The sequence below is a fragment of the Pleurodeles waltl genome, chromosome 7 (assembly GCF_031143425.1).
Source record: "Pleurodeles waltl isolate 20211129_DDA chromosome 7, aPleWal1.hap1.20221129, whole genome shotgun sequence".
NCBI classification, from domain to species: Eukaryota; Metazoa; Chordata; class Amphibia; order Caudata; family Salamandridae; genus Pleurodeles; species Pleurodeles waltl.
In genome coordinates, this window is record NC_090446.1 from 399,879,127 (window position 1) to 399,891,564 (window position 12,438).

Below are 12,438 nucleotides of genomic sequence, written 5' to 3' on the forward strand. Positions count from 1 at the left end.
GTGTGAGCTAAATGGGCAGTGAGTGGCTTTAAATGGATTGAAGAGGTCAGAGATAGCATTGGGATTACGCTGCCTCAGTATTCCGTGTTCGCAGATTTAAGTGCAGCAGCAGCCGCGTATTGAATAGGAAAGCTTTGGGCAATAGCACCTTTTATTTACAAATTAAGCACTGAGTGCATGGAAGTAACAGTACTGGATAGTGTATCTGCTATGGCTATGCACTGAGGGCCCGATTCACAAAGGTAAAGTTAGACCAAACGTCAGGGAGGAATCTCTCCGCACTTGAGATGGACGACAACACAGTAAAATAACAGAGCAACATTGGTGTATGCTGCAACACATATGCTTCGACTCACACATCATGAGATATGACATCTAGTTGTACAACCACCATAGTGTAAGATGCCTTACTTTAATTGAAAATAGCTGTATGTAGGCACTGGCTGTTATATATGTGTATATGTAGGACCTGTGCAGGTAACAGTAGAGCATGACAATATGTTAACAAAACATTGGATTACACAGCGAGTGAGGGACACTTGTTACTTGGAGGTGAAAAACAAAAGCTGTTGAACAAATGTGATGGGAGTAGGACCAGTTAGGTATAAAGAAGGTTATTGGATGGGTAATTGGGATTGCTAACCCATTCTTCTAAAACAGTGTAGATATATCAAGTAAGATACAAAAACATAAACATATTCATATGACCCTTCAAGTGGTAACAAGAACATCACAAGTATATTTGTTACAACATCTCTTCATAATTTGCATATTTAACAACTACTTACCCGTCATGTAATGTCTTCCACAATCAGTTGAAGCGTGAATGTTATACACAAGTCAAAACTTCTAATCAAACCTACGAATATCCAAGTTTCTCCCAAACACTATACACACCTGTATCTATGCTTACCAAGCCCCCACCCAGCTCCACCAGAATGTCACTAGCCAGTCACAGCCTGGCTGTATACATAAAATTTGAGCAGCCACAAGCAAACCCTTTCAGACCTTACTGCATGTCGCTGAATGTTATTGTTGGTTTGCCCCATGTAAAGAGACAGACTGATTTGAGAAGGAGGAGAGCTGGGAGGATCTTCAGACAAAAGATAAACCTCCTTGGAATGTCAAGCTACGGTATTAGCTCCAGATTCTGTTTTCCACCTTATGTCATCTTGAACATGGTTTCTGTCTGGCAGCAGAATCTTGATTCTGCTTCGTCGCTCCCATTCCATCTCAGCCTATGTCAGGTTCCCAGCAGCTCTACATTTCTTTGCTACAGGGTCATTCCTGGCGGTGTCCAGTGATATTGTGGCCATTTCTCAGACAAACCAGTCCCAATCCTTGTGTCAGGTTGTGAGCTGCATAAATAAAACAGTGTGTCTCTACAAAAGTATGCCACATACACTGGCAGGAAGGGAAGAGGGTTGATAGGGATTTCTTCCACTTTTTTTTGCTTTCCACATGTGGTAGGTGCAATTGATTGCTGTGAGGAAATAGGGTGTATTATATAGTGTGATTGTGTGACCGCACCATGTAACACACTTACGAACCCCTTTAGGTCCAGTAGGTTTCACCTGTAAAATCCTCAGCTCAGCCCTGGGTAGCTGTGTCACTGAGCAGCAAGGCTCTCACAGAGGAAGAAGTGTTAAGCACCAAGACAACTGAAGAAGAAATAGATACTACACTCAACAACTCAGTCACCAATTTATAAAAATGTACTGTATGTTTTAATTATTTGGACACTACAGCAAAAAAGATCCACTGGAGGGTTGCAAAGATAAAGATTTTACAAGCAATAATAAAGGAACGCAATTTCACGCAACCACGAACAACCCTTGGCAAAGTTAATGAATTGGACCTTTAGATACTTTTTCAAGGAAAACGTGGGTGTCAGAGGGGTTGGTTAGAAGTACTTGGGGTGACCAATGCAAGCAGTGATTTAGTCAAGGTGACTAGCAAGTTCCTCGAGAACAGTTAACCTTCACAGGAGGAGCAATTCTTGACATTTCCAGGCACTATATCCTCGTAGCAATGGATTCCTATGTAGTGCTTCTGAATAAAGGGATGAAGGATCCTGAAGATGCTTTAAGGATGCTGTGGCTGTGACACGGTCAATGGTGTCTTCCTGCAGAGATTCCTTGGTCAACAAAGGTGATGAGAGGGTCCTGGTTTCAGGGTTGACATCCTACAAAATCCTTTCCAGTCTGGCCGAAGTCCAGTCACCGTTGCAGGCCAATCCAACCTGGGTTGATGACTTTCCTTCTGAGGGTCCCAGCAACTCTCCAACAGCACTCCTGGGCTCAGCAAACTCAGTGCAACTCTGTGCATCGTGTCTTGATCCTCGTGCTGCATGATGGCAGTGGTAGCAGCTTGAAGACTCTGGGCTGCCATCTTTCCCCAGCAGGCTTCTTCAGCTGTTGTGTTCCTGTGCTGCGAACAGGAGGCCAGTCAGCTTGCCCTTGGAGTTCTCTTGACTTGGCTGGGCTCTGGAGATGGTTTCTCGTTGAGAAGGACACAGCAGGCAAAGTTCTGCTCTTTGCTAGCCAGCCAGTGCAGTCCTCGTAGGTGCAGCCTCTTGTTGCTGATCCCTTGGTGCAGCAGGGCATTCCTTCAGTTCTTCTGAGTCGGTTGTAATCTGGTTCTAGGTGCCAGGGGTACCCTATTTGTCTTCAGAAAATGCCCTCAAGGTAGGATGGGAATGGTAGCCAATGGGCTGCTAGGTTACCTCCCTCCTGATGATCACTTCCTGGGAAGTGGGACATCTGGTTATCCCAGGATGCACCATTCTGGTGACTCCTAACATGCTGAGACAACTCTCAGGGCTCCCTAGCCCACCCCCAGAGGTGCAGCTACCAAGATGCTACACCCCCTGAAAAACTGGTTTGACAACTGGCTTCTCCCCTGTCCCCAGTGTCAGCCTGTCTACCTAAACAGTGGCGCAGCAGATCTCCCAAGTGTTACCCATTAGCCCTTCAATGACAGCTTCTCCTTTGAAGCTCGCCTTTTGGGCTAATTCCCATGTGGCTTCCCGCAGGACAGATGTGAAACCTTCTAAAGCAGGCCCCTGTTGAATCTTTTCCTGGGAGTTGTTAGCACATCTCTCAGGACACCAGGACCCATCTCCCAACAGATGGAGCTCCCTGTAGGAAGCTGGTGTGGTGTGTGATGAGCACCTATGGTATTATCACCTTATGCCAGGTATCCCCTATTAATGCGGTGTAGGCACTGTGTAGGAAGCCAGTGCTCTCTAGAGGTGGCTGTGGATGAGCAGCCAAGACTTATCTAGGAGACTTGCAAAGCTTATGCAATACCACTGTAGTCACAGAGCACTTACCCACACAGTGTTACAAAAATAAAGGTACTTTTATGGTAACACAAATACTAAAATGCTGTATAAGCAATACTCCATTAGCAGGTGAGTAAACACACAGATATATGCGCATTAGAAGTCAGGAATTGGCATAGAAAGCAATAGAAAACTGTGAAATATCAGAAAATAATGGAGTCCCTAGGGGGAGACCAAACCACATACTAAGTAAGTGGAATGCAAAAATAAGTCCCCCACCCAAGGAAGTGGAACCTATAGACGGGAGCTTGAGGACCTAGGAACCCCCAAAGGTAAGTACCAGAGTGCCCCCCCAGTGACCAGGAGAGAAGAGGTAGGTACCTGTTTTTTCCCCAAACACACAGGTAAACTTTGTAAAAGGACTGTGCAAGACCCAAGCAAGACCAGAAGAAATCCAAGGTGGATCCTTACAGAAGAGGACCTGCAAATGAAGGAGACCAGCTCCAGTTGAAGTGTCCAGTTGGAGCAGGAGCCATGGCCCACCCTACCCTTCTGGAGATGCAGGACCAGGTCAACGGTGAAGACCACGAGTCTGCTATGCAGCACAGGAGCATATAAAGAGTTCAAAGAGTGATGCAGTCTATGTCCCATGTCAGAAGAAGAGTTGCAGTCAGTCCGTGGTGTGGAAAAAACACCAACAAGCCTTGCAAAGGCAAGAGTTGCAGAGCTGCTGGGGACCAGGAAGGTCCGGGGAGACTCAACTCAAAGAGGGGAGTCCCAGGCAACCCTCAGGAGTGAGGAGAGTCAGAAGTTGAGGATGCAGCCCCCACAGGCAGCGGGCACAGCAGTAGCAGTGAGGCCCACTCAGCACACCTGGAGATGAGTCCCACGTTGCTGGAGCAGAAGGCAGGACACTGAGCCTGAAGATCCCTTGGAAGAATAGCCAACAAGCCTTGGTCACTGCAAGAGTCGCGGTGCACAGGGGTACTGTCCTGCAGGGAGAGGCAAGGACTTATCAACTCCCAGTTAGACAGCTGGTAGAGAGGACCAAGGGGACCACTGCAGACTACCACTGTGTTGCAGGATCCACGCAGTTTTGCAGGAGAGCAGATCCAAGCAGCAGGTCGTCGTTGCAGTTGGTGCCTGTGGATGCAAGGGAGTGACTCCTTCACTCCAAGGGAGATTCCTTTATGCTTCTTGTCCAGGTTAAAGACTCGTCACCCTCAGAGGATGCACAGCCAGGGAAATGTTGCAGTTGCTGGAAGGAGAGAAGGAAGAAACAATGTTGCAAAGCGGAGTCGTCGCTGGAGTTGCAGATTGTCGGTTCCTGGAGGGTGCAGTTGCAGTCCCATTGGCCAGAAGTTTAAGAAAATGATAAAGAGGAATCCTGCTAGAATCTTGCACGTCAAATCTAAGGACCCACCTAAGAGGAAGACCCCAAATAGCCCAGGAAAGGGGATTCGTCACCTATCAGGAGGGGGCTGTAACGTCGCCTGCTTAACCTGGCCACTCAGATGCTTTCAGAGGCCTCTGCCCACCTTGGATTCAAGATGGCAGAATCAAGTGGCCACCTGGAGAAGCTCTGGGCATCACCCCTGGGGTAGTGATGGACAGAGGAGTGGTCACTCCCCTTTCCATTGTCCAGTTTAGTGCCAGAGCAGGACAGGGTGGTCCCTGGACTGGTGCAAGCAAGGAGGGCACCGAATGTGCTCTTCAAACAATACGGGTGGCTTGGGGAGGCTACCCCTCCCATGCCATGTAACACCTATTTCCAAAGGGAGAGGGTGTTGCCTCCCACTCCAAAGGAAATCCTTTGTTCTGCCTTTCTGGGCGTGGCCTGGTCAAGCAGCAGGCGGGCTGAAACCTAACTGTAGGATGGCAGCAGCGCGGGCTGCCCCAGAAAACCCTAGAGTGTATAGAATCATACAACCAATACTGGCAACAGTATTGGGGTATGATTCCGACATGATTGATCCCAAACATGCCCAGGTTCGGAGTTACTATTATGTAGCTGGACACAGGTGACCTGTGTCCAGTACACAGGTAAAATGTCTTCCCCGTCCAGGAAAATAGAGCTGGAGTTTGTAGGGGCACCTCTGTTCATGCAAGGGTGACATCACGCACAAGTACTTTGACCCTGCCCTCTGGGCTAGAAAGGCCCGCCATAGGGGTGACTTACAGTGACCTGGTGCAGTGACCTGTAGTGAAAGGGTGGATGCACCTTTTCACACAGGCTGCAATGGCAGGCCTGCTGACACATTTTGCATGGGCTACCATTGGTGATGTAATACATGCTGCAGCCCATTGGGAACCCCTGGTGCGCCAATGCCCTGAGTACCTAGGTACCATATAGCATGGACTTAAATGGGGGGACCAGTATGCCATTTGTGGGGTGTACAAAGTCAGTAACAACCAAATTTAGAGGGAGAGAGCACAGTCACTGGGGTCCTGATTAGCAGGATCCCAGTGAACACAGTCAAAAACACACTGACAGCAGGCAAAAAGTGGGGGTAACCATGCCAAAAGGAGGATACTTTCCTACACTCTCTTGCCTAACCCAGAGGTATGTCTACCAATGGGGCTACACGTCACTTGAAAACTGGTTTGGCAACTGGTTTCCCCTCTCCTATCCCTAAAGCCAGCCTGTCTGCCTGAATAATGGAGCAGCCCCTCTCCCAAAGTGTTACCCATTTGTCCTTCAAAGCAACTTCCCCTTTGAAGCTTACCTTTTGGGCCAGCAACTGTTTGGCTTCCTGCAAGAAGGAGGTGACACCTCCTTCCAGAGCAGGCCCCTGGTAGCAGTAAGACTTTATTTCGGCCAAAAGGCCATAAAAGTACAATGTAAAAACAAACACACATTCATAGCAGCTATTGAGTAATCGAGCAGCAAACACAGTAGCACGGTACCACAGATTGTACTTATAAAGTGCATTAATAGCGAAGGGAGTTAACAATAAAGTAAAATGCATATTAATGTGGCATCAAGAAACAGTGAAAAGCATGTGAAAAAATAATCTAGTAAAGCGAACAAAGGTAAAACACCAGAATGGAAATTTGTAGCACGTTAACAAGAATTCAGAGTATCAACATGAGTTTAGAGTGTGTAAACCAGGCCGCAAGTAAGTATTTACTAATACCAAAAACTGTGGTCCTAGAGGAATCAGTAGTAAAAATTCTATGGGCTTACAATAATCTGTCAAGGCCCAGGTTAAGGCACAAAGGACAAATCCATTTGAGCCTAGGGCCATTGTAGTGAGGTCAGAAAAACTGAAAAAAGCCAATATCCTCAGATTTGTACCCAGATAGTTTACACTAAGTCTTAAGGAGGGAGTCTGGGGACCATCTGCTAGGTAAAACCCATAAAGGTAAAATGCAAAAATGAAATGTAATATATACGTTTTTTTTGTGAGTGGCGGGTAGATCTCATCAGGGTATGTCTTAAATTTAGGGAGTGGTTTATAGATCAAGATTTGGGAAGATAGAGACCCCAAACTAGTCAAGGGATGCAAATGGGCCACCAAAAAGTCCCAGTACATTTTGTTTAATAGAGCCTTAGAGTCAGAGTTAATGCACTTGAGTGAAATAGAGAAGTACTGCAGCCCTAATTCACATAGCCAATCTGTCAAGTGGGCAAACCACTTTATTTTATTGCCAGAGTATAAGCTCTTAGGCCCTCATTACAACCCTGGCGGACGGTGTTAACTTGGCGGTAGCACCGGCAACAGGCTGTTGGTAACTACCGCCAAATTATGACATTGGTGGTTTGGCTCATGCCAAACTGCCAATGTACCCCACCGTCTGCCATGGCAGTAACGACCGCTAGGTGGGAGGCGGCCGTCACTATTCTGCCTGTGGGATAATGACCCCGCATACCGCCATGGTTTTCGTGGCGGCTGTACCGCCTCGAAAACCATGGCTGTAGGCACCATCAGTGCCAGGGAATTCCTTCCCTGGCACTGATAGGGATCTTCCCCCCCCACAGTCCTCCTCCAACAGCCACAGCCCCCTACAAACCCCCCCAAAGATGATAGGGCCCCCTCCCCCACAACTCCATGAGCCCCCCATACATACCCCCCACCCCTCACGCATGCACACACACACACATACACGCGAACACACTTGCACACACGCACGATATATCCCCCTGACACACACCACACCCCGCATTCATACACACACAGTCACACCCCCTCTATACACACACAGTCACACCCCCATGCATGCACCCCTGGCAGACTCCCCTCTGCACGGGAATAGGCTGAGTTGATTCGCTGCCAGAGCCCCATCTCACCCTTGCATGGTTGGATTAGTGAAGCCTGATAAGAGTATTCAAAACACCAGAATGGACTTCCAGGTCACCAAGCACCTCCCAGAGGATACGTCTGGGGAGCAAAATGAATGCCACCTTGAAATCAACAAAATCCACATAAAGATGATTTTTAGAGAGGAAGGTATATTTCTAGATGATAAGAAGGAGACTGAGTGTTTGGTCTAGTGTGATAATCTTGCACTGGAACCCGGCCTGAAAGGGGGACAAGATCTTAACTTCGTTCATTCAATCATGGAGCTTAGAGAGGAGCTGGGAGCAAAATATTTTTTAAAGGTTGTCAAAAAGACTTATAGGGCTATAGTTTGTTGGAGTGCTCCTTTTGCCCTTTTTGTAAATAGGGATGATGTGAGCCCTGGCCCAGGTAGAAGGTAGGCCTGCCTCTTTGAGAATTGCATTTGAGAGGCACTTGATGTATGGGGTTCAAATATCTATCTAAGAATTATGTAACTCACCAGAAATGGCATGAGGTCCAGAGGCCTTGCGTTGATATAGATAATTAATAGCCAATCTCGTATCTGCTGGAGAAACAGAGCGTACTTTACACACAGGGATAACAAAAGAAGTACTAGAGAGCACTGGTTGATCATACGAGGTATCGGCATGAAACGACAAAAAATGGTTTGTCCAAATTAATGATGAAATGAAATGGTCTGTCTGAATGCTGGTCCCAACATGACCAGGTGAGATGACCCTCCAAAACAGTGCCTCTTGCCTACCCTCATTAGTGTCTAAAAGATCCTGTCAGATTTTTTCGTCTCATTTATGTTGTTTATCTTTCACGATCTGCTTGTAGAGTTGGCGAGCGGCATGAACAGCAACTAAATTATGGTCTTATTAAACACTTTCCTGAGAGCTGGTAGGGTATCGCCTTAGAACGGCAGAAAGCTGTGTGCAACCAGTATGGCACAGGGAACTATACAGGCCCGTATTGTGTTATTCCTTGGATTTGTTAGCACGTCTTCACAGGAGGACAGAAAGCAGTGTGCAGGCAAGTCATGTGAATCAGTAAATAGGCACTGGAAACCTTGGGCAACTAAAGTGACAACTTCTAAAGTTGCACATTGGCCACCAGTGACATTAAATTTAATTTATCAATTAAATTGGATTTAATGCACAGATTCTTTTGATACCAGTAAGTACCAAGCTTAGTCCCATTCTGAAGTTAGTAGGGCTGGGGTGCTAGCCTGTAACTCTGTACTGGCCAATGGGGCTACCAGTCTTTCCAAAGTAAAAACAACAATTTAGGGTTTTAACTGCTACAACCTGCAAAAGTACATGTTCCACTTTTTAATATACAGCTCCCTGCTTTGGGGCTCGTTAGGCCTGCCATACAGGTGACTAACATACATTAAAAAGGGAGATTTGGGCTTTGCAATAATTTTAAATGGCAAAGTCGAGTTAGCAGTATTAGAGAACTCTTCCAGTCTTCAGTTGCAAAAAACAAGGTGATGAATGGAATGCTTGAATTAATTTCAGCCACTGGCTATCGCTCAGTGCTTTATGCCAATCCATTGTTTTTTTGCCCATCATGCCACCTCAGTTTGGGCCAAGCTATATGCACATCAGTCTTGACCTTGCTCCTTATGGGAACAGTCCAGCCTGAACTGACAGGCCAAGTCCTCCTTGAACAAGAACACAAGCAGCTTAGGACCAGTTTTGCCTCAGTTAGGACTCTTAAGCCAGGTTGGTTCCAGTGGCATAGTGAGCCCGGGACCACCTTCTGGGCACACCCAGCACACTTATGGCTGCAAATGCAAAAACAAGGTAATGAATGGAATACTTGTATTAATCTCAGCCACAGGCAATCACTCGGGCCGCATCTCAATCCATTTTTTTGCCCACCATGCCACCTCAGTTTGGACTCAGCCAAATTCAAATCAGTCTTAACTCTGCTCCTTATGGGAACAGACCAACTGAAACTGCCAGCCCAGGTCCTCCCTAAACCGGAACACAAGCAACCTAGGACCAGTTTAATCTCAGTTAGGACTTTTCAGCCAGTTATAGCTTCCAGTGGCACAGTGAGCCCGGGGCCCACATCTGAGAATACCTGGCACACTTAGGGCTGCAAATGCAAAAACCAAAAAGTGATGGGTGGAATACTTGAATTAATCTCAGCCATTGGTAATCGCTTGGGCCACATCCCAATCCATGTTTTTTTGGCCACCATGCCACCTCAGTTTCGACCCAGCCATATGCAAATAAGTCTTGACTCTGCTCAAGGTCAGAGCACATGCAGTGTCCTGTTTATCATGGCATTTCAGAGTCGTTACACCAATTCCTGGCAGTCAACATGGCAGCAGAAAGTTGTGGTACCCCTGCAAAAAGCCTGTTTCCTTACAAAACCTCCCTCCCCCAGCTAATACATCCAGGAGAACTCAACCAGACTTTTTGTAAGTGTGCTTGACGATTCAGCGAGGAAGGATGTAGGGCCTGGATATCCATTGCAGGGCCTACTCTATCTTACATCCTTCTGCCAGGGTCACTTCCACTAGGGAGCTGACCGTGACAGGCCCCAACCTAAATTGGGCCTTGGTTAGGACTCTGTCTGTGCCAACCTTCTCTCTACCCTTTACTTGGGTCTATGAGGTATCTACCTCATCTACACCCCTCCCTCATCTATAGTAACGCCTAGCTGACACAAAGAGGTTACCCAACACTCAAGTAACCCTACCTAGATCAGCAGGGTTTGAGGCCCACCTTACTTCTTGTCATGGGATGTGGTTCCCATGCCAAGGATAGTGCTGCCAAAAAGGCAATTACCCAACAGCGGCTACTGACAACTGTCAATACCCAGAACCACACCCTCAGCTCCCCACTGACAGGTGGATGTGCTACTTGAGGGGCTACTGTGGATTCCTGGAGATACCCTCCTTTCACCCTTTCTTCTCTCAGTTCAGGGGATCCACCCTGACTCTGAGCAGGTGCCTGACTCACCAAGGCCAGTCTAGGGGCCCTTTCTTTCTGGAGTAGGTTGCTCCTGGCTCCCTAGGTCTCTAACTAAGAGTAGTCTTCCTTTCTCACCCTTACCTCTTTTCTGGGTCCTACGTCTCGTAACTTTAGGGACAGGACCTCCAGGATGCTTGGGACTGGCAGCACCTTGGGTGGCTCCCCCCTCTGGGCTCAGACCAACATCTGGGAGGTCATTGCCAAGGAGACAATCTAGGGGGAGGTCAGGAGTGATAACCACCCTATGCCAGCTAAGGGTACCCCGTACCTCGAGAGGCACTATGGCATCAAAGAAGTCTCTGACCTCCCCTTAGGCTACCCTATCTTTCCTCAGTACTGGTCTGGGGTCACTAACCTATCTGTCCTCTGCTAGGATGTGACTGGCACATGTGTCTCTCAGGCCAGTGGTTGTGATCCCATTCTTCTTGAGGTGGTAGAATTGCCCTCAGGGATCAACAGCTTACCATCTACACCTTTATCCCATTTTAAAGCTACTAGAACCACATCATCTGAGGTGTCCTCCTCAAAAGTCTACACTAGCCACCCCAGTGCCAATTTTGTTTATGACACACTGCATCGCCTCTGTGGTGCCCTGACTGCTGGCAGTCAGAGCACAACCTCTTCTTTAAGAGTTTCTTCAGACTTGGGTCCCCAATACGCTGCTTGCTAGAGGTGGTCTGGGTTTTTACTTACTCCCTCTTTTTCCTACAATGTGCCTAACCCCCCTTAGATGGAATCATCCCCTGGGTCTTCTTGGGTACTCTTGTCCTAAGCCACTTGTTAGCTATGTTGCCCAGCTCCCTGGGGCTAGTTAGCTTGGAATCTACTAGATGTTGGTGTAACTTGTCTGAAGGGCAATTCGTAAGGATGTGTTCCTTGACCACCAAATTGTTGAACCCTTACGCACCTGGTCACCATTTATTCAACCATCCAGTGCCTTTATTGATGTATTTACAACGTCAACCTAGATTTGTGTTGCCCCTTGTATGATGTCCTAAGCTTGTGCCCGTAATCCTCAAGAGTTAGACCAAACAACTTAACAAGTGCTGCCTTCATGTGTGGGTAGGATTCTGCTACCTCATCCTCAAGTGTGAGCAGACTATCCATGCCCACTACTGGTACTAACTCCCAAAGTAGTGTTCCCCAGAGTTGTGACCCACTTTCCTCATTTTGAGAGCTTCCTCATATAAGGCCAGCCATTTGTCTAGGTCATCCCCTGGTACATTAGCCAGGGACTATCTCTTTGGGCAGTATGACTTGGGCCCCCCTGGCAGATACTTCAGTGTCTATTGCTGCCACCATTCTCTTTGGCCTCATGTCCAGCTTGGCTCTTCTTCCTTCAAGGGCCAGCATCCTTTCATCCAGGGTCAGAGCTCTCTCTTCTAGCTCCAGGACTGTCTTTTGAAGATACCTGCTGCTGTATGAACTCCCTTTATGTGCTCTTAGCCTGGTGTTCGGGTGGAGGGCATCCTCCTAATCCTCTCTTCTTCCCCACTACCTTGGGGTATCTACTTTTCTAGTGCTTGTTGAGCTCTGTGGGCTTCCTCCCAAGCTTTGAGGGCCTACACCAGATCCTCTCTCTTTGTCTTTTTCCCACAGTGATCTTTCTGTCCTTGCACAACTTCATCAGATCCTTCCTTACAAGGGTGGATTGACTGGCGATGTCAGACTCCTTTAAAAGTTCAGCGATTCCTTGGAAACAATGTCTCTGAAGACTATGCAACTCAACAAATACTTGGGAAACACAAGGACTTCTTTTCTACGTTTCTACTTATGCGGATTCTCAGAGGCCTTAACTTCAAGAACTGTATGGTACTGCTAAGCACAAGTTCTCTATCACACGGCTAGGCACCAATGTGAATAAATGGGGTGTATT